This window comes from Papaver somniferum, chromosome 4 (assembly GCF_003573695.1).
Source record: "Papaver somniferum cultivar HN1 chromosome 4, ASM357369v1, whole genome shotgun sequence".
Lineage (NCBI taxonomy): Eukaryota > Viridiplantae > Streptophyta > Magnoliopsida > Ranunculales > Papaveraceae > Papaver > Papaver somniferum.
Genome location: NC_039361.1, coordinates 133,219,270 through 133,243,385, shown reverse-complemented (window position 1 = coordinate 133,243,385; position 24,116 = coordinate 133,219,270). Strand labels below are relative to the sequence as shown.

Genomic DNA, 24,116 nt, shown 5'->3' with positions numbered 1-24,116 from the left:
ATTTCTGTAATGAACTCTGTTTTTTTAGGTTTTTGTATGGAGTTCATTTCTGGAATGAAGTCTATTTTTTTAGGTTTTTGTATGGAGTTCATTTCTGGAATGAAGTCTGTTTTTTTATGTTTTTGTATGGAGTTTATTTTTGGAATGAAGTCTGTTTTTTAGGTTTTTGTATGGACTTCATTTCTGGAATGAACTGCTACAAGAAAATAAATAAAAATTAACACGGAAGGGTATTTTTGTCATTTTAATATTTTTAAATAATTATGAGCCAAATAGTAAAGGCGTTTGACCAAAGGAGCAAACAGACATGAGCCCACCTAAAAAAGGACCAAACGATATTTTTCCCTTATGCAAACCGCCACAAAGGATGTATAACACGTTATACAGCCATATTTTGGTTCATGCATCGACTAATTTTCGGTTTCAGGAAAAGTGATACTTTCACTCCTTTTCAGGAAAATGATGCTTTCACTTTTTCAATTTGGCATATTTTCGGACAGAAATGAAATTGTGAAAGTATCTGAGTATATACCTAAAAATATCATTCCAACAAAAGAAAAAAATACATAACAAATAATGAAGCCACCACAATAGATGGATGACAATTTATACAGTCGTATTTTAGTTCATGCATCCACTAATTTGGTTATGCACCACTAAAGCGATGCATATACCTCAAAAGTAAAATTCCAACACAAAGAAGATTTACGACGCATTAGCAATTAGCAGCGTCTCGTTTTTCTTCGGTAGGTCCATCCACCGTGTTATCGGTGTTCTAGTTTATGTTTTTGTGTCAATATCTAGTGATATTTTTTCTTCTTAGTGTTGTGAAAAGCTTCTTGTTCCATTTCCAATTAATTAATAAAAAAGAAAAACAAGCTTGGTGTGCAAATATTAATTCCGTACATGTGTAACACAGCTAGTATGTTCTTCAACTACTAGCTTAGTTTTCCTTTCCTTGATTTTTCTTCCTTTTGGCGATACCCATATGAAGTTATGAACTACGAAGGTGGTGTTTGGTGGTCAATAAATCAAACCTCGAGACTTTAACAACTTTCGGACCCACTCCTCAACATTGCACTCTTCTTTCTCTTGCAACGAACAAAGCAAGGCTCTTTTGAATTAAAATATTTGTTGTACTTAAACCGCGCTTATGCTATCCCCAATCTGAGAACGGTTGTTTGAATTTTAAATCAAAGAAACAGAAACTAAATTGCTGAGGCATCGGGGGGAGATGATCACAACGTGAACACCCAGAAATCCAGGACAAGTGAGGCTAGCTAGAGGATACTAAATCAAAACTTGGGCGCAGACGCCAGTCACCCCTACTGGTCACACTGATCAGGTCCTACACTTCTATTTATTTTTGCATATAAAAATAAAAAGCAAAAGAGGTGGAATATTGACCAGATGATGAGAGAACGAAATATGGCAGTCCATACCTCGATCGAAGTGGAGAGAAAAGAGCCACGCAATGCCAAAAGAAATGAAACAAAACCCATTAGTTAACAAGTTACGACTTGCGACTTCTTGTGGATGGAATCACGACTTTGTTATACAAGATTACAAGGTGATAATAATACAGATAAAGAATTGTTTCAAAAAAAAAAAAAAAAAAAACATATAAAGAAAGGGAGAAGATAAAAATTTTGATGTCCGTGTTTGGATTTTTTTTCTTTTCAAATTTTCCTATGGTTTGAAATAGATGGAGGGAGCATACCAATCATCAAGTGTTGGAACTAGAATTTGATATTTTACCCTTCCAAAACTCAATTAGATATTTTATTCATCGTATTACTAACAGCGGTTAGATATTTTATTCATCATATTACTAACAGCAGTTCCGAAAAATTCACTTTAGTTCTATTCAAAATTATTAAAGTATCAAAACAAAGGTTAACAACGGTCCAATACTTTGAATCAACAAGTAGCGGCCCATGCAAAATCCACGTTAGAAATCTCGAGTAGAGCCTATTCATCCAGGAACAGAATAATTGCCCATCAATTTTGCATGGTGTCCTCGTCGTAATCGATTCATATATCGTTTTCTGAATACTTGTCTTAGCTCAAGATCTCTAGGTATCTGCCTCCGGAGTATCTGCAAATTACTTTTTACTTCTGATTTTTCATCTAACAGTATGTGAATTGATGTTTTTTTCTCTTGGTTCAATACAACGGAAACAATATTGATATTTGTATCAATTTCCATGACCATATCTCTTTTAGCATATTTTTAAAAATGATTGAATGAGAGACAAGAGAATTATATTTCGGAAGTAGGAAGTACACCACCATATATTAAATTGTCGACCTAAGCAAGACAATCGTTTTTTGACTTTATGGAAAAATATCATGAAAAAGACAAGATATCAACAACCTATATTTTAATTTAATTATAAAGATAAACGATATAATGTAGAATGTAAAAAAAAAAATACACACGAATTTTATTGACGAGAAAACTATAAACCTATAGAAAATCCTTGCGACTTAGTCCAGAAATACTCACTAGATAAAGAGATTATACCTAATTGTTTCGTCTATCTAAAGTATGTAACACGCAACATATCTTAGTCCAACTACCCCGTTCTACCGGTACCCATGTGCTTACACTTTATTGCAAGATAACGCACATGAATTCGTTCATACACATCTGTTTGTACTTAGGTGTTGCTCCTTAACCCGTCGAGAATACTTAAAAACCGCTAGCCTTTAAACGCATTATTTTTTCCCAACCAGATTACTTCCGGCGAGTGAATGGCTTTTACTAGATATGGGCCGTGAGAATTCCATGTTGCTATGTTTCATAGACACGTTTCTAAATTTATTTATTTTCTCTCTATGTCTTTGTTAGAGCACTGCTCGGTCGAACTTGCATGCGTTGCTATCTCAAGCATGTTTGTCAATGTTAGTGATCAAAACTATAAGTCTTGATTTCTAGTCTACTATAGCTAAGTCTCGGACTAGGATAGAAAGTGTAGTTGAGCTCAAGAACTCCATGGCGATCATCATACAAGACGAAGAACTACTCAAGGAACTGGTGGAACTTCATCGACTAAAAGGTATGTGGAGACTTGAACTTATCCATCAATCAAAATTCTATCTACTTTATCTCCTATCTTGAGACAAAAGTCGTTTTGCTATATAGACTTTGATTATACACATTTGTTATTCGAGCCGAGTTTATCTCGCCTATCTATTTCTCGAAATATGTGTTGGTAAGCTTTCGCTTTGGCCAAGTTCATCTTTACCTAGTGACTAAAGTCATGTTATGTTTCAATCACTTTGAAAATGGATTTGACGAAAAATGGTTTGTGAATAACAACTATATAACGTCCTCTAAGAATGTTTCAATGATTGAAATGAGAGTTTAGAATATATAACCAATGTTGGATATAAGCATTGTGTGGCAACACATATATGTATAAGTCCTTATTCCTTGAACCAAAGTATGCGTACTTTGTTGATCAGGAAAACTGGAACAAGAGTCGTGAACTCAGTACGCGAACCCAGTCCGCGAACTGGCGGAAGTTCTCATCCCGAGAAAATCTGCTGGAGTTTGTGAACTCCTTTCGGGAACTTAAGTCCGCGAACCTAGTCCGCGTACTTGAGTTGGTTATTTCTAAAGACTATTATTTATGAACTTATACTTATATAAACTAAGGAATGCAAGTTTGCAAACCGTGGCTATAAAGTTCTTGAATCTATTTTAGTAAATCAAATTGTTTTTGCTTCGATTGTGTCTTGTATACTTCTATAAGATCTAAGCAATTGAACAACTCTCTAACTAGTTCGTCTGAGTCTTTTGAACTAGTTATGGTGAAGAATAATATGGTTGATATGAAAGTGCTCATATGGCTAACCATTTGGTTAACTATTATTGAACCAACAAATGTACATGTTTGGGTACGGTTACGCAATCCTAAAATCGTGCATTTCATTTGTGAGTAACAAGCTAAGTTTTCGATCCAACGGTTGAAATATATTAGCTTGAATCTAATCAGGTTTTCATCTAAAGGTGATTATTGAATGCTTTGTTACTAAGCCAAGCTTAATTGCAAACCCTGATTTGAAAGACTATATAAGGGAGAACTCTAGCAACTGGTAAACCTAATCCCCACACCTCCTGTGTGATACTAGTTGTATAAGCTAGAATTGATTCTCCTTTAACCTTAGGTTTCTTCTTGAAAACCAGGTTAACGACTTAATGACTTCATTGGGATTGTGAAGCCAGACCGATACTCCTTTCTCGTAGTTGTGTGATCTGATCTTGATGTTTCTATCGTACGAGTACAATCGCAAAGATTGGCTTGAGATTGATATCTCCGATAGGCAAGATATAAAAGTAATCACAAACATCTTCGTCTCATCGTTTGTGATTCCACAATATCTTCTTTCGCCGTGTCGATTAAGATTATTGTGAGGTGATTGATAATACTGAGCCGTTCTTCGGGAATATAAGCCTGGTTTATCAATTGGTTCTTGTTCACCTTGATTTATCAAAAGACGAAACAAAACTCGTAGGTTTTTCTGTGGGAGACAAATTTATTTATTACCATAGACTTTTCTGTGTAATACAGATTTGTTTATTAAAGTCTTCGACCTTAGGTCGTAGCAACTCTTAGTTGTGGGTGAGATCATCTAAGGGAATCAAGTGCGTAGTATCCTGCTAGGATCAGAGACATAAGGAGCATAACTGTACCTTGGATCAGTGTGAGATTGATTGGGGTTCAACTACAGTCCAGACCGAATTTAGTTTGTAGTAGGCTAGTGTCTGTAGCGGCTTAATACAGTGTGTGTTCAATCTGGACTAGGTCCCGAGGTTTTTCTGCATTTGCGGTTTCCTCGTTAACAAAATTCTGGTGTCTGTGTTATTTTTATTCCGTATTATATTTTGTTATATAATTGAAATATCGCAGGTTGTGCGTTTGAATCAATCAATTAGAATATCCAACCTTTGGTTGTTGATTTACATTGGTTAATACTTGAACATTAGTCTTGGTATCGTTCAAGTGATTTCTCTTGTATTCAATTAGACTCGCAGATTTCTATTTGCTTGAGTAAGAATTGAATCGAGAAAGATAGATATAACTCTTTGATATACTTTGTTAAGATTGATTCTAATTGATTCTCTTGAAAGTATATTGGAGTTAGTCCATACAAATTGCTAAGAGAAATATTGGGTGTGGTTGTTGTACCCCCGCTTTTTCAATTGGTATCAGAGCAGGCAAACACGTTCAAAGACCTCACAAGTCTGTGTTTGTAGCGATCTGACTCTGTGGACAAGAGTACTATCTCAGAGAATGCAACATCAGCCCAGATTCATCCTTGTGAACTTCAAAGTCATGAAGTTTCTAAGAAAAACTCTGTCTCTGGTCCTTTGACTGAATCTGCAGTTGACTGGAAAAAATCTCGTGATGAATAATTGGATGATCTTTCAGATGATAGTGATTCAGAAGGAGAACAAAGTATTAATGAGGAAGTCTCTCAATATATCGAGCTTTTTGACCATGCTTTGAAAGAAAAGAAGTCAACTACTTGCTTGAGTAAATACATGGCACCTCTCTGTCAAGAAAACAGAAAGCTGAGAAAAATCTTTAAAGGATATGATTGTGGATATAAACTTTTACAATATATCGTTAAATATCGTGAAGAGGAAGTTCGTTCAAAAAGGTCCGAGTGTGACAAACTTCTTCAAAATCTCTTTGTGTTGAAGGAAAGACTTGCAGAATCTGAAGCAAGATATGACTCTCAACAAAAAGGCTTTAATGACATGGAAATCAGTCCCCTCGCCAGAGAAAAATCGTCGGAGAATGATCTTGGCACTGCTCTTAATAAGGTGAAATCACTAGAAGAAAATCTGAAAATATTTAATTCTAGATCTACAAATTATCCTCTATGCTTGGATCATGTAAAGAACATCGTGATACACGTGGTATAGGCTATAAGGGAATAGACGCTCCAAGTACTGGTAAGATCAACTTTGTTCATGCTAAAGAAAACTCTTCATGTGAAAAAACTTTTCAAGTAGCCGATAGTCCTAGAAACAAGGACTCTTCAAAATCTACTCACACGAGAACAGTGAAGACAAAGTCCTTTAACATCTTTGTCTCATCATTTGTGATTCCATAATATCTTCTTTCTCCGCGTCGATTAATATTATTGTGAGGTGATTGATAATACTGAGCTGTTCTTCGGGAATATAAGTCCGGTTTATCAATTGGTTCCTGTTCACCTTGATTTATCAAAAGACGGAAAAAAACTCGTAGGTTTTTCTGTAGGAGACAGATTTATCTATTACCGTAGACTTTTCTATGTGATACAGATTTGTTTATTAAATTCTTCTACTTTGGGTCGTAGAAACTCTTAGTTGTGAGTGAGATCAGCTAAGGGAATCAAGTGCGTAGTATCCTGCTAGGATCAGAGACGTAAGGAGCATAACTATACCTTGGATCAGTGTGAGATTGATTGGGATTCAACTACAGTCCAGACCGAAATTAACTTGTAGTATACTAGTGTCTGTAGAGGCTTAATACAGTGTGTGTTCAATCTGGACTAGGTCCCGGGATTTTTCTGCATTTGCGGTTTCCTCATTAACAAAATTCTGGTGTCTGTGTTATTTCTATTCCGCATTATATTTTGTTATATAATTGAAATATCACAGGTTGTGCATTTGAATCAATCAATTAGAATATCCAACCTTTAGTTATTGATTTACATTGATTGATACTTGAACATTGGTCTTTGGTACCGTTCAAGTGATTTCTCTTGTATTCAATTAGACTCGCAGATTTCTATTTGCTTGAGTAAGAATTCAATCGAGAAAGAGAGATATAACTCGTTGATATACTTTGTTAAGATTGAGTCTAGTTGATTCTCTTGAAAGTATATTGGAGTTAGTCCATACAGATTGCTAAGAGAAATATTGAGTGTGGTTGTTGTACCCCAGCTTTTTCAGTCTTTGGATCTGGGCCTTGCCTATTCACCCTTTTCGTCACGTGTACTTTCTCGTCACTTTAAGCAGGGAACTCCTCCAATGAGCACTTGCATTTTTGCTCTGATAATGTGTCCTCATTGATTCGAGATAGGTTTCTGTGATTATTGTTGATAATATCTGCATATCTTTAATGGGAGCCGACAATCAGGTTATTTTTCTGGTGCTTCAGTATGTATAGCTCGTCGTGCCGTGACAGAGTACGAAGTACTGTCTTGTGTTCCCATGGTTGTAAGGATAACATCTTTGGTGTGACTAATTTCTTTAATGAATTGTGTTTCTAACCATTTGACAAGTGGTTCATCTGGGATAAGTTGGATGATTGCGAACTCTTGTTATATTGGTGTGTGCTTTTCTACACTCTGTCATTGATAGAATTTGTTTGAGGTGGTTGGAGTGGCTAGTTTTACTTTATCTTTTTTTGGTTTTCCTTCTGCAGATACCCATTTATTTTGCTACCATGTCAGGTGCTGACAGTGGATGACATCGTTGTGATGCCCCAACCTGGCATTTGATTGTCCAAAATTGTGACGGTTATTCCATGACATGACTTGTTGTAGTTTTTATTAATCAGACAACATACTCGCGCATAAAAAAGTATAAGAAAGTTTATTTCTTATTAAGTTTTAACCCTTAACTTAAAGGCTAGATGGTCTTATTTGTAGTTAGAGATCATGAGGACAAACCCCTTATAATTCGGTATTACACGGAATATACATTATTTAAGTTACATAATATTCTGGATTGTTCTATTTAGTGGACTTAGGCTTACTAGTTTACACTTGTATAAGACTTTTAGATAACTATGCATATAATAGTATCCACATCCTTACCTGATAGTCAGCGGCATAATATAGTTTTTATAAATGTATATCACACTTGAATATTATCAAAGTTTTTCTTCGTTATTGTAAACTGCCTTGAGTTATTCCGGTATCATTTAACCTTTATCTTGGAGTGCAACTAAGTTTATTTTTCTTATGTATGACTCATGAGAACAAGTCCCTGATCTGTTGTTACATTAGGTGTATGGTGTTAAATTTATACAACATTTTAGACAATATAAGCTATTGGGTATGAGCTAGCATCATAGATCCGCTTACTCTAATTTAAATATGAATACCTATGCGTCAAATTATATATAAATATATGAAGTAACCATATTTACAATCGAATATTCTTATTATACAGTATTTATAACATTAAATGATAACGGGTCTTACCATTTCATGTATCTCTAAATACATAAATTAAAAGAACAAAATATAGTTGTTATAGGGTAGGTAACATATACCAAAGTATAAGTTATAAAAGCATTATTGACAACACTTAAGAATAAAAACTAGATCTTATATATTAAATAGAGGGACCCATTAGCTTTCATGCTAAGGGGCTTATTTAGAGTGATCATTGAGACAAATCCTCCATAATCTAGTACATTTCGAGGGCTATGCATATTCAAAGTAAACTAGATGCTCGGAATTGGGCCTAATTTTTCTTTGGCTCTATCGATGCTTATGTACATAATGATATCCATATTCTAACCCTTTTTGTTCTCCTGTATTTCTAAGCTTATAGTCCAAGGAAATTGAGGAAAGCCAACATTAGTAATAACTTAAATATAAGCTTAATTTTGTATGTTCAGTTGTTTAGTCTTCTTCCTTGGGAATAATTACTTGGTTGACGCTGGAAGAACTTGCTCTCTAGTTTATCTGGTATACATTTCTTAGTTTTCCCTTCACTTTTTATTTTATGTATTTTTCTGTTTCTTTTCTATTATCGGCCGATAATGCTTGTTCTCCAACTAACTATAATCGATATTTTAATCAGTGAGTTTTTACTCACGAAGGTTTCTTTAATGAGATTTGCGGTTTTAAGATTATAAATCAAGGTAACAATCCATTCCTTCCCCTATATTTCGTTATAGAGTTTTTATCCCTAGTTTCTGACTATGTACCACTTGTGTTATTCCTATTTCAAATATAAAACAATATAATGCGGAAAAGAGAAAACACAAGAGACCAAAAGTTTTGTTAACGAGGAAAACTACACCTGCAAAAAAAATCCAGAACCTTGTCCAACTTTGAACACCAAATTTTATTAAGCCGCTATAAACACTATCCTACTATCATACTTCGGACCGAAATGTAGTTGAGACCGACTTAACCCTCCAAGAAATTTAGCTGCAGTCGTGCTCCTCAAGTCTCTTGAAATTCGCAAGGTACTATGCAATTCATTCCCTTAGCTAACGTCCTTTACAGCCTAAGAGTTGCTTCAATCCAAGTGAATACACTTGGTACCAATCTTCCTCTAGCAACAAAGCATATTTGAATTCTATTTTGATTTCTCAATCTAAGTTTGGAAATTTGTTTGTAATAGACAAAGTCCAACAAAACTCACAAATCCATATTGTTGAAACTCAGTTAGCTGGGAAGCCTGGATTACTAACCACCCCTCAAAAATAATTCAAATAAATCAAAGAAGTATCTATATATCTATCTTGAGGAATCAAAAAGTCTGGGATGAAAAGAACTTTATGATTTGTATATATCTCGTTCATGATCTGAGATTAAGATAACCTCAAAGATTAATAAGAACAAGATCATGATACAAGAACTATCAGGTAAAAAATAGTCTGACCTTGGAAATGAGAGGGTACAAAGTACACCACCAACTTTTTTCATTTGCTAACATATATGGACAAAACCTAATACAATTGCTAGAAGACCAACTTAATGATCATTGACAATATGTATATAGAGTTTATATCTCTATCTCTTCTCAATGAGAAAATATAGACAATAGGGTCCGTGAACCTGTTGTTAAGAAGAGTACGTACTTGGAGGATCCCAAAAATCAATATCCAAGATCAATCTAACCTGATTGTCTGTAACACCCCGTGTTTTTAGCATGGCGCATGCTAAAAGATGCGCCATGGCTCGAGATGAAGAATCATTCAAAGCTTCCTTTGCAGAGTAAGATGCATCTTGACATGGGCCATATTTGGTGCTAAGGAAGGCACATCGCGTAGGCATATTGGCCAAGGGCCAATGTTGTATCATCATGATACATTAGGACAGTAGGGTAGATGGCATCGAGTTGCAGCGTAATCATTGCGCATTATGAAGGCTATTGGCCTTGGAAGAATATCCCACAATCATTGTGCATCAGTCCGGAGAGGGCTAGCCAAGAAAATATTGCACAATCATTGTGCAATACGCCAAGAGAGAATGTCGCACAATCATTATGCACAATCATTGCTCATGAATAGTGAAGCAAGCATGTCAATTTGCTCCCCTTTTCCTAGTTGTAGAAATTGCAAGTTAACACATATAGGGAGGGGTACTTGGTTGAAGGTGCCTATGCGGACCATGCATCAAGTAAGCTTCATAGCTTAGTCGAAAGAGTATAAATGATGCGTAAGCTTCATTTATAGCTGCGTAGCCTTGCGAAGAGGGCGTTTGATGCTTAGGCATCACTATGCCATGTCGCGAACCCGATGATGCATAATCATTGTGCATTATGACGGAACGGCCTATACAGACCAGGCCATTACCATTTTTGCTAGGTTACAGCCTTGCAAACGAGTTGGCATAAGTTGCTTGTCCCTTCGTGGATGAACTACGGTCCGTGCTTGATCCCTTTAGAGTAGGGAAGGTACTAGGCATCCACAATGAGTTGCAGCATTGGGGGTCCAGCACGTTGGCCCCTCATATCATCTAACCTCGGTAGCTTGATGCAAGAGATGATTGCGGCCAAGCTTGATGAGTCTTAGTTGCATTCCAGCAAGTGGATGCTCATACTTCCTACCAATATACACGAAGTTGGTAAGCGTGGTAAGGTAGGGAATTGGCAAAATGATTCGAGCGGCTTATGCCTAAGTAGTTTGACGGTTGCTCATCTAGATAGGAAATTCAGTCATACGTTGAGGCAAAGCCAGTGATGCATGCAAGATGCATTAGCCTCGGAATTATGGCCTTATACCCTTTAGCGGAGAAGGGTAAGTTTGGAACGGTGTGAAAGCTAAGTTAGCTGCATCATGATCCACGAGTATGCTTGCAAGGGCAAATGGACGTGCATTTGCCTAGCTTCAAAGGCCCGGATCATAACATCATCATGGCGCATCGGGGAAGTTATGGCCTGCACGCCCAGGCGCGCCAGGCGTAATTTTATGGTCTGTCACATTGTCTATCCAAATAATCCAATCGGAATTCTACCAAGTATGAAACTTGTTATCTATCTTCCAAGATATAAATTCTAGAAGAACAAGTCTCGTGACCGATCAAAATTAATATAGACGTATCCACTAAGATTGAATATGTACTACTTGTATAAATCCTATTATAAAGAAAGGGAAAAATACAAGATACCATAAGTTTTGTTAACGAGGAAACAACAATAGCAAAAAAAAAAGACCTCGTCCAATTTTGAACACCAAACTGTATTAAGCCGCTACAGACACTAGCCTACTATTATAATTCGACCGGAATATAGTTGGGACTGAATCCACCCTCCAAGCGATTCAGTTACACTCGCGCTCCTTATGTCTACGCAATTGATTCCCTCAGTTGACGTCCTTTACAGCCTAAAAGTTGTTCAACCTAAGTAAAAAGTTTTTATACCAATCTTCCTCTAACATATAAGCTTATTTGGTTTCCCTTTAGATCAAAGATCAAGGCTTGGAAATCTGTTTGCAATATAAAAATCTAGCAAACCTCATATATCCGGAACACTTACACTCGGTTAGATGAGAAGCAAGGATTCTTTACCACCTCTCAAGAACAATCTTCAACTTATCAATTAAGAATATTTTTCAGATATCTATCTTAAGGAGTCACAAAGTCTGAGACGAAGAGGTGGTATACCTGGATTCACGAATCCCCAAGCGAAGTCTTTTAGTCGTAGAACTAATAATGTTTCACAAAGGAAACCTAGGTCGACGGAATACGAGTATAGCTAGAAACTAGGACACAAAGTGTCAGGGATTGATTTTTCCATTTGAAAGAACATCTCTATTTATAGATGTTCAAGACTGAGGGTTGCTCAGAATTCAAGCTAAGATTACTTGAGATTCAAGCAAATACTTTCTCTGTTTCGATGAAACTCTAATTAGGGTTTTAAGTAAACATGTGAGAATTAGTCTTGAATCACATAGAAGAATATAAACAGTGGTCCAATTACAGAACCTTGTATAATGACTGTTCTTGCAAAAATGCCTTATAAACTATACACAATTTGATGTTCATTCAAACACTTAAGAATTTAATCATGGTACACATACACAAGTGTTTTAGTTATCAATGAGAGCCATATAAATGCTAAACATATTTAAAAAATAAGTCTATAATCATCTGTTAAACTTTTACTGGGACCGTTGGTGAAACGGTTCGTTAACCGTAAGACAGTTCAGGAGTCAGGGTGCTACGGTTCATGAACCGAGTTCGATAACCCTACTCGGCTCGTAAACTCAGATGGACACGGTTCGTGAACCGGGTTCACCAACTGTTATCCTTTTTCCACTAACATAAAAATTCAGATCACTACGGTTCGTGAAGTATCTCGTTTTGAACTTAAGGTTTGCGAATTGGTTCGCCAACCTTCCATGTATTCCAAAAAATTAGATATCCATGGTTTGCGAAATGGTTCACCAACCTACCTTGAGTCGAAATTACATAATTTCTCTCTTTTGATGTTTGAAACATTCTGGGAAATTTCAAATGATCCACAAATTAATTCTTGAACAATAAATTGTTTTGAACTAATACTGTTTAAGAACCTTTGAACATCCAATGCTTGAATCTGAAAAGACGAGGGTACCCAAATACACCACAATATTTTTATTTGATCACAACCTATTCAATCTCTACCGTGTATAAACCTCTTGGAGCAACAATCACTCAAGGAATATTTCAACACAGTGTCCACTTGAAATAGGGTTCGTCCGGACTGGCCTAACACGTGAATAATAATATCAGACAAGTGGAGAGATCCAATACACTTTGTGTGATCGTCTATGGATATGAAATCGAGACAACATTACAACAAAGTGTTCACTTGATAACCGAAACCTTATAATATAAATATCAAGTGCCTAGTTAACGTACAAGTGTAATTACTTTAATTATAATATAAAAAAAATTATAATGCGGAAATAAAGTAAAGCACACACCAGGATTTTATTAACGAGGAAAACTACAATCTTGTAGAAAAACCCCGGGACCTAGTCCAGATTTGAATACTCAATGAATTAAGACGCTACAAAAAGTAAACCTGCAACTTCGTGTAGACACTACTAAGTAAACTTAAATCCTAGTTACTCAGCTTCAACAGTATTATTGTTTTGACAATATCTACCAGAACCGAAGTTCTCTAAAGATATTTGTTTTGATAATATCTAGCAGAACCGAAGTTCTCAATAGATATTTGATATTAGATATCCTAGCAGAACAAGTGTTCTTTTTAGGACTTAAATCTAATCTATCTTCTTAATGGTTCAATCTTTCAATACAGGATTCTTTGGATCGTATTCCAAACAGTAAAGGATATATTGTTTGGTAACAAAACTCACTTTTTAATCACAATACCGAAATATATGATATAAGTGTAGTTAAGAATGTTCAATTTTTAAGACCTGTTACCAGATCCGAAGTTCCTCTATTACAAGATCAAACAAGACAATGATTACTGAAATAATCAGTCTTGATTACAAGGTTTATGATAGGATCACAAACTACTTGTTGATCTTAAAAAGGGTTATGTTTATTAAAAATAAACAACCTCTTTTATCCCCGAAAATCAAGTCACAGAAAGTTACACCAAAAAATCAAAACACAAGAACAAAAGTCTTCAAATCTTCAAAGTCTTCAATCTTCGATTTAATCTTCAAAGTAACAACCTGCAAAAACAAACTTGATTCCTTATTGATTTATCGCACAGAACGGAGTTTGTTAAAAATGGAAAATCAATGAATCCATTTTACGAATCTAGAATAATTTAGATCCGTAGAAACGTTGATCTTTTATCTAGTTTGAGTGAGCCTTATATCAGAAGAGAAGGTTCTCAAGAATAAACAAACTATGTGCAATCAAAGATTCAACAACCGTTGGTCAAACAAATCAATAATCAAAAACTGAAATAACAATGCAATCTTTTAGTTTCCCACCAACGGTACACGCTAGAGATTTTCAATACCAAAGAAGACTTTAAACTGAGCGGTCGTAAGAGATTTCGCCTAATTAGGTTACTCTCCTCTCCGAATAGGCGACTACACCAGTAACAACACAACAAATAGGAAGTTTGTTGTTACGAAGGATTAGTTTGCTAGAAAGGCAAATGTCAAGTATTTATAGACAAGGAAGTTTGGACACCAAGGAATTTCCAAAACCGAAAATATTCTCAAGATATCCAATAAATAACAAAATTCGGTTTTCATAATTTCTGTAAATAAGATGCTCAAATCTTAATGTTTACATTATTCACGTATCCATATTAACCAAATATATTTTCGGTATCTCTAATATTTCTAGAATAATAGGAAATTCGAAAATCTATTTTTGGATAAATTTTTGTGTTAAAAACACAAAACGTGCTCAGATTGGATTGAGATTTCTTGAGGCCGATTGCACATGTTCATAGGATCGGTTCCCCCTTGTTGCACATGTTCATAGGATCGGTTCCCCATTATTTATGGTATAAACTTGTATTCGGTTGTACATGTTCATAGGATCGGTTCCCTAATACTAAAAACTTGTTGTACATGCTCATACCATCTCAGGTGATTACTTAAGATCGGTTTCACTAATAAAAGTCATATCAATACACAAGTCAGGCCTTTGTGAAAAGTTCTACCAAGAACAAAAACAAGTTGTGATCGGTCATACTCAGTCACACATATTGGTTGTTCATAAGATAATCAATGAATAACAAAACCAATAACACCTGGCAATTTCCTTTACGGTTCACAAACAAGTTTATGAACTTACTTACTTAGAACAGATGTAAACATTGTTCCCTATGATGAAATCCTCACCTTTACCCATATACATAGTCATAATAGCATCCGAAAGATCATGTCGATGTCATATCTACGAAGTTCTAAAGATAAACATTATACGTCGTGATTAAATAAATTCCTTAGCAATTTGATCATAAAAGTATAACTTTGCATGTTATGTTTTCAATTTAAAAGATTTGAAAGACACGAGATATATATGGAACAAGTCAAGTCATAGTTACTAACCTCAAGTTGAAGAATGATGTCTTTGTTGTCTTCAATCCGTCTTCAGATCTTTGTGAGTAACTGGAGCACAATACTTATATCATTTCTAGTCTAACCTATCGAAGTTGACTGTAGTTTACATAATAGCGACTCGAGTTTTGGAACTAAATATGACAACCAATCTTGACATACCAACGCTTGGTGGGTTCAACTGAGCAGTGCTCTAACAGAATCATATTTCGAGATGTTTAACAAGACAAGCTTGACTTGAAATTTCTTCTTTACAATAGATCTACCAGAAGTCATACGACATAGTTTCATAAAGATAGAATGGTAAGATAATGATTATTCAATCTTCACATACCTTATTGATGATGTTCTCCAAATGTCTTCGTCGACCGTCGTTTTTCGAGGGTGATATTTGATACTCAACTACCAAATTCTAACCTAATCCGAGAATTGATTAGAAATTAAGATATAGTTTTATTCATTTAATATTGACAACAAGCTTGAGATAGCAAAACTTGTTGGTTCCAACGAGCATTGCTCTAACATACCTGTCTTCACGAATCTCTAAGTGAAGTTTTTAAGTCGTAACCTAGAATATAGTTCACAAAGAACCTAGGTTATCGAGGAAGACTTTAGCTTAGCAATTAGGACACTAAATTTCCAGGGATTAAGAAATATTTTTTCAAGAGTCTCTTTATTTATATAATTTCAAGGCTTTAGGTAGCTTTGAATAACTTGAGATTCAAGCAACCACTTTGTCGGTTTAGATAAAAAATTTATTAGGAATTCATGGAAGCATGTGAGAAGTACGCCTTGAAATTAAACATTAGAATATACACTATGGTCCAGGAACCTGGAACCATGTACAACGATAATTCGTATTGATAAATATTCCTTTTGAACTTTCAAGCATAAGTGGTGTTCAACAACATTCAAGATTAAACCATGATTCACAAACATAGAGTAATTTCGTGACAAAGTTGTCTTAGAAGTGTTTTTAAGAGTTATAGCAATTTCCAAACGTATTTTTGAAAGTAGTTTATGAGCATTTTCTTACCTCGATATTAGGTAACTATGCATAGGGGTACGCATACCTATGGAATGTCCACGAACTCAGGATGTTGGGGTACACGTACAGGGTCTGTGTACCCTTATACATTCGCAAACTCAGATCCAGGGGTACGCATATTGGGTATGCGTACCTCCCTCCCATTCACGAACTCAGAACCATGGGGTACGCAAATTGGGTACGCATTCCTACTCCGTGTCCAGAATTCATTAAGTTTTGAAAATTCTCTTTAAACAATTCAAAAAATTCCAATGGTCATAGATAATAAATATCTTTGCTTGAGAAATTTCCAAATGATCAATTTGAAACAAAAATAGTTCATGAGTAATAAGTTGTTCTTAACCAAGATTGTTAAGGATCTTGAACATCTATTGATTGAATCATATTTCGAGAAATTTATCAAGATAAGCTTGACTTGAAATTTATTCTTTGCAATACTAAAATCATATGACGTAGTCTCATAAGATAGAATAGTAAATGCCGTGAGTAAATAATTAAGATGGTTCAGTCTTCACATACCTCTTTATTGATGAAGTTCTCCAAATGTATTCGTTTGATATCCAGTCTTCAATCTTCGAGGGTTATTCAGTGATATCTGATACTTAACTACCATACTTTAATTATATTCCAAGACTTGACTTTAGTAGACTAGAAATCAAGATATAGTTTTATGCATCTAACATTAACAACAAGCTTGAGATAGCAAAATTTGTGATTTCGACCGAGCATTTCTCTAATAACATATGTCACGTATTACATCACATAAATATATCAAGGTTCTTAAGTGATAGTTACAATTCTCACACATTAACAACCTGAAAAAGCGGGTGTCATCCAATATTTTGTTTAGGCAATCTGTATGGACTAACTCTAATATATCTCAAAGAGAATCAACTAGACAGTTAGACGCAATCAAGGAAAATACATCCAAGAGTTATATCTCAATTTCTCAAATCAATCTGCAATCGAGCAGATAGAAACACTACACCAAATTTAGTGATTAGCAACGGTAAATGGCAGTTGCAAAGTGGGATCACAACAGTTTAGCTCTGTTACGAAAATCGATGTTGCAAATTTTCGCAATGGCTCATAAGCAGTTGCGAATTTTCGGTCGCAACTGTTTCAAAATGTTGCAACGTAAATATGTCGCAACAGTTTGTAACTTTTGCGAAACTGGAATATCGCAACAGCCAAGTGCAGTTGCGAAATTTTTGTAACCTCAAAAAAATAGTGGTTTTGACCGGTCAAAACCAAGTTCAAAACTAGAATTCCCTGTACAAAAATGAAGTTGACCCTGTTCATTCATAATCAAATTAATCCAACAAAATCAAGTTACCCCTGTTTTAGAACCAAAACTACCTAATTAATGAACTTAACAACAAACTCAAAAGAAAAAAAAAAGCTTTCAGCTGCTTGTACACCTTTCATAGTGTGTTCCTTATCCAATTCCTGGAAAAATATTCAGAAGGATAGTCAATTCCAAATAACAATGAAGACAATTAGGAAGGAAACTTTTCAATTCAACCAGGTCAAACATCAGGCTTCAACCAAATGTAACAATAACAATAATCATAAACCAAGGGTACTGAGATTACTAGGCCAAAAGACATCAAGCATGCCCAAAGCAAAGGTTGTGTGGTGGGAATATGAAGAGGCAATCCATATTAAGTATCCAACACCAATGTTTTCTTGGGTACTGAAGAAATAGGAATCTCCGCTGCTCATATGCAACAATAAGCTAACTGAAGAAATAAAAATAGATTCTGGCTCACCTGCTCAAAGGAGATTAGAGATAAAAAATTCTTTTTCTTTGATGGTCGCATTTGCTTGTCTATATCTCTGTTCTAGATCGAAAATTGAATGTTCAACATTCTCGAGTTTATTCTGCAGGCGAAAAGTAACAGAAAATACAATAAGTTTTTGCACAACAGAGAAAAAGATTAAAAAAAAGGTTTCGAGCATAACCACTCCAATAGTAAATTACCCCGAGTCTTTTCGAGTTTTTCACTCATTTCTGCCGTCAATAACAACTGAGCATTATGAAGGTCCTGGACCCAGCAAATCAACAAGGTTAACCATTCCACATTTGATTTACAACCCATAAAACAAGTAGCCGATCAACTTTATAAATTGGTGATCTTCCAACCTGAACCTGCACCAAAAAAGATGATAATGATAAAGTTAGGATATGACTGAGGTCAGAGACAACATCAAAACCATAAAACAAAACAAAACAATTTTTTTTTTTTTTTGTATATAATAAGGATAGAATTAGTTCAAAAATGACAATTATCCATATATCTCAACAGACAAACAACCCAGCAGAGAAGACTCCCTGCAAAGTATAACATAAATTATAAGCAAGTGGAAATCAACCGATCACTAGGTTCTGCACATTAACAAGACTTACAAATAACTCTATAGTTTGAGTTTGAAATTATGTTAAGCTACCAAATATATGGTATACCACTTCCTAAACACAACAGTTCAACAAACATACCGGTAAATGTGGCAACTTCGAAACAGCTTTAATGATTTCTTGGATGCCACACCCTCTGGGAAATTCAATCTTCCCTTGTTTATGTATAATTGTATATTTCTCGGCATGATATTTGACAATGAAATGGACAAGTTACCAGATGGAACATTCTAAAAATAACCACCAAGAGAAAACTTAAAAAGATGAAATCACGTACCCAACTCTCTTCAACATGTGACTTGGTATTGACCTCAATATCCTCTCCATCAGGGCCAGGTGCTCTAAGTTATCGTGCGTCTTAAACAATGTCTCTCCCTTCAAAAACAATGTGTTTCAGCTTTTTCACACAAAAAATTATGTAAACTAAAATAGTAGGTGGCAGCAAAGCGAAAACCTACCGAGCATAGCTCAATTAGATACAACCAATACTCCAAATATCACAAGGGTAACTCCATCCAAGTCCTGCAGAAACCCAAATGAATATCACATAGTCAAACAACAGAAGCTAGTGGCCAAACACAGGAACCTAAAATATCAGATACAAGATATGAATATGACTGGAAGTGTTAGTAACTTACCAAGAATAACCTCAGGAGCACGGTAGTGTCTTATTGATACAATGTAACTGTGATCACGACGATCATAAGTTTCACTAACCAGCGAGACTGCGAGGAAATATTCAACTCACGAACTTACATCTTGCAGAAGCATCTCATGTCGAACGATGGCAATAGATGTAACATCTCAAGATAAACCCTTTAAACTCATCTGCCGAAAATATGTATATACATAAAAGTTTACAAACTAATTACTAACTGGAAGAGAAATAGGGTTTATGCAAGATATCTTACCACAAGGGACGCCACTTGATCAGGAATCCTCCTGGGCTGGTTCAATTTCCGAACCAACTCCTGATCCTTCTTATCACCCTACCCCAAGGAAAAACCCAAATGTACTTAGCATGAAAAAACAGGTATATTTTCAATTGTATCTTAACAAACATAATAAATACTATAACAAGAAATCCAGCATTACCTATTCAGATCCCAAGGACTAGAACAAAGATCAATAAAACACAAGCTGCCTTTCTCCTTCAATACAAGTAGGTTTCATACTATTAATATCCAAATACACAGGGCAGTTGCAATACATATGGGGGACAACATGCAGTTTAGATGCAAATTACAATTTGGTTGAGGAATTAGAATATGAAACAGAATAGCCGACATGCTGAGTGTTACACAAAATAGAAGATCACAAAATTGTATCATGTACAACCGAGCAAGAAGTAACGAACGTGTGATGGAGAAAATGATGCCAAGTAACTAGAGAGAGAGCATAGAGAAGTACGACACACTGAAGATGAAGATGTTGCTACAATCTGCAATAGGAAACAGAATTTGGCAAGGAAATATACATTGTCTACAACTATTTCTCACCCTAAACAAAAAAATAAACAAAAAACAGATAGATTCCATCACAATACCAGAGTGAACTTATGAGGAAGGATACACATAAATTGGGAGCTTGATATTAAGGCTATTGCATTGTATTTTTGGTTACCCTAGGCATTGTTTTCAGAGATTCTATCACAACCAACAAGGAAACAACAAACCTCAAGCAAGCACTTGTCATCTCCTTGGTATCTGGCATCTGCCTGATCCAAACATTGACCAATCTGGATCCAACATCCTCCATGCAGCCTTTAATCTCAGGCAACGACCACCTGCACATGGAACCACCCCTATTTATGTATTTATCCTCTCAAGAGCAGACATTCGACTATGAAAACAGAGGCTATTAAAGTCATCAACCTATATTATTTTATTTTTGAGTTCTATCATATAGGAGAAAAGAAAAATCACTTCAGACAATAGTTCACTAGTTTTAAAATACAATCTCAATAGGTTCTCTCCTTCCAACTCGGGAAAATAACAGTAACTCTCTGTCATTACTATGCTCCCATCACGAAGAACTCATATGACAAGCCACCAACTTGATTTTTTGGTTCATCTCGATAGGTTTCAAACCTGTAACTGCGCGGGGCATATAATGTTTATTGGTAACTTAAATGAACGTCGGCTGTCTAGATATTATGCAGCTATTCAGCTTTCCTCTGTTTCTAGTCCCACCTAATGCAAGGTTTCCTGCCATTTCAGTAATTTATGATGATCTAACAATAATTTTGTGGGTCGAAAAGGCTCTTCAGCTTAACTATATGAAAAGTCGAATACGATCCAAATCACAAATTAAATCTAGATCAAAAGATAGTTGATTACAAACTTACACTCTAAGCAAAAATTAGCATCTATTTCATGAAGACATGCCTAATCCTTGTTCATGGATTTGATTTTTAGTTTTATTTCTCTCCATTTTCTTCTCTTGTATCCATATCATAGTATACGCTTGTTAACTACCTATTATGAGGATCCAAGCTGCATTGATTTTATATGAGTTATCAAGTTTATTTATGAGTGTAAGACAACACAGAAATAAGCACACTATAAAACTTTCATAAAGCACATTGCCACTTTAATCCGGCATCAACAGATCCAAAGGCCTTATATGAAATGAGCTTACAGGTATTTTAATTTAAATACTGTAGGGAAATACATGGTTTCCTAGTTTATGATAACTTCCATATATAAGATGGTCTCCTAATAGAATAACAAATACTTATGCAGATCAATTGCAATCTTAATTAGTTCATTCTTATCATGAATCTTTTTCATATAAAAACCATTTCATTCCATACTTGTGCTAATACTTATGCACCAACGAATGATCTAATACATCTACACTGTAAAATCAGTGCACATTCAATCCAGAAAACCTCCTGGCCGCAATATGTATTATGTTTTTCAACCTAAAACAGCTAGCCATTTGAAGATATAAAATAAAACGTCGATCAGAAGAAGAAATTTTACAGTGTTATATGAGTTCCTTTCGACCTCTTTTATTGGGAACAACGGGTTCCTCTTCTTCCTTACCTCATTCTGCAAAATCACTATCACATTAGAAATCAAATTCGAGATAAAACAAACCCTAACTTTCAAATCTCAAACCCTAACTTTCAATCTCAAATCCAACCCTAACTTTAAAACTCCACAAATCCAATCACCAATATCATTATCAATAAACCTATTCAATCTCAATTCTTGCAGCAAAACCCCGATTCATCTCAGAACGTTAACATAACCTCAAACCCTAACTTTCAATTTCTGCAGCAGGAACCTTAAATCTGATTGAAGTAAATCTAGGGTTAGAGTTATATATATGTTATCAATCGAAAATATGCAGGACAATGATGAACAAGGTAGGTTTTTATTTGAATGATTAGTCAACAAACTCCATTGAGACTGAAATAAAAGAGAGAAAGAGAAAAGAGAGAAAGAGAGAAGAGAGAATGAGAGGTCTTTGGTCTGCTCGATAAGATATGAGATAGCCAAGTCAGTTTTCTAGCTGAATGGGCTGAATACCGAATCAGTTTAAACTGTGCCCAGTCACACTCACGAGTGGCACATGTAAAAACCAAAATGTTGAGAGTTGCGAGTTTAGTAACAGTTTAAAACTGTTGCGAATTTTTGCAACTGAAATTAGCAACAAATACTAAGCTGTTGCGAATTCTAGTTACTAATCCTTGAATATGGTGTAGTGAAATCTATGAGCCGTATTAATATGAGAAATAACTTGGATGGTACCAAAGACCAATATCCATGCGTCAATCAATTTATATCAACAACCAAAGGTTGGACTATCTAATTGATTCAACTACGCAAAACCTGTGATATTTCAATTATATAAAAATATACTGCGGAAAAAAAATAACACAGACATCATAAATTGTGTTAACGAGGAAACCGAAAATGCAGAAAAATCCTGGGACTTAGTCCACGTTTGAACACCACACTGTATTAAGCCGCTACAGACTCTAGACTACTACAAGTTAACTTCGGACTGGAATGTAGTTGAGCCCCAACCAATCTCATACTGATTAAGGTACAGTCGCGTTTCTTACTCCTCTTGAACCACGCCAGATTCTGCGCAACTGATTCCCTTAGCTGATTTCACCCACAACTAAGAGTTGCTAAACCCAAAGTCGAAGACTTGATAAACAAATCTGTCTCACACAGAAAATTCTATTGAATAGATAAATCTATCTCCCACAAAAATACCTACAAGTTTTTGTTCCGTCTTTTGATAAATCAAGGTGAACAGGAACCAATTGATACACCGGTCTTATATTCCCGAAGAACATCCTAGTAATATGAATCACCTCACAATAATCTTAATCGTATGGAAGCGAAACAAGATATTTTGGAAACACAAACGATGAGACGAAGATGTTTGTGACTACTTTTTATCTTACCTATCGGAGATTAAATATCGAGAAAATATTAGAGAAGATAGTACTCAACACGATTGAACAAAGTAAGATCAGAACATGTAACTACAGACAAAATAGTTGGGTCTGGCTTCAGAATCCCAATGAAGTCTTTAAGTCGCGAGCCTATAATGATTTTAGGAAAAACTTAGGTTAAAGGAGAATCGACTCTAATCGCAACTAGTATCACATAGGAGGTATGGGGATTATGTGTCCCAATTGCTAGAGTTCTCCCTTATATAGTCTTTAAATCATGGTTAGCAATCAATGTTACCTTGGTAACAAAGTGTTCAATATTCATCTTTAGATGAAACCTGATTAGAGTCAAGCTAATATCTTTCAACCGTTATATCGAACTTAGCTTGTTACACACAAATGAAATGTGACTTCATTTAGGTATGAGTAACCGCACCCAAACGTGTGCACATAGTTGGCTCAATGATAGTTAATCGAAGTTAGCCATATGAAAACTTTCATATCAACCTTGTATATCTTAATCACAACTAGTTCAAATGACTCAAATGAATCTAGTTATGGAGTTGTTCAATTATTTATATTCTGATAGAAGTATCCAAGACACAATTGAAGCAAAATTGATTTTGATTCACTTGAATCAATTCATGAACATTATAACCACGGTTTGCAAAAGATTGCATCCATTAATAAATAAATGTATTTTTTCATGAACAAACCGATTTTAGAACTTAACCCACTCAAGTATGCAAACGGGTACACATACTTAGAGTTCTGGATTTGGTCTGGGTTCGCCAGTATGCGAACTGGTACGCATACTGTCATACACCACCAAACTCAGTTGAATTCTCGGACTTGAAATTTTCATTCGGTACGCATACGGGTATGCATACTAAGTTCCCGGACTTTCATCTAACCAACCAGTACGCACACGGGTATGCATACTATGGTTCCCAGACTTGGAATAACTTGCAATAGTTAGCATACAAG

General features: G+C 35.4%; 2 long non-coding RNA genes across 2 annotated transcripts; both read right to left on the bottom strand.

Moving 5' to 3' along the window:
• Positions 1-17,588: 17,588 nt before the first annotated feature.
• LOC113274279 lies at positions 17,589-19,411 on the bottom strand. The gene is made up of 6 exons (XR_003322922.1): positions 19,348-19,411; positions 19,168-19,231; positions 18,987-19,084; positions 18,275-18,442; positions 18,063-18,174; positions 17,589-17,739 (listed from the first exon to the last, which is right to left on the bottom strand). It is a non-coding gene; the product is annotated as an uncharacterized LOC113274279 (long non-coding RNA).
• A 218-nt stretch (positions 19,412-19,629) lies between these two features.
• On the bottom strand, positions 19,630-22,094 carry LOC113274278. Its single transcript, XR_003322921.1, has 3 exons — positions 21,697-22,094; positions 20,385-20,495; positions 19,630-19,698 (listed from the first exon to the last, which is right to left on the bottom strand). It is a non-coding gene; the product is annotated as an uncharacterized LOC113274278 (long non-coding RNA).
• Between the last annotated feature and the right edge of the window lie 2,022 nt (positions 22,095-24,116).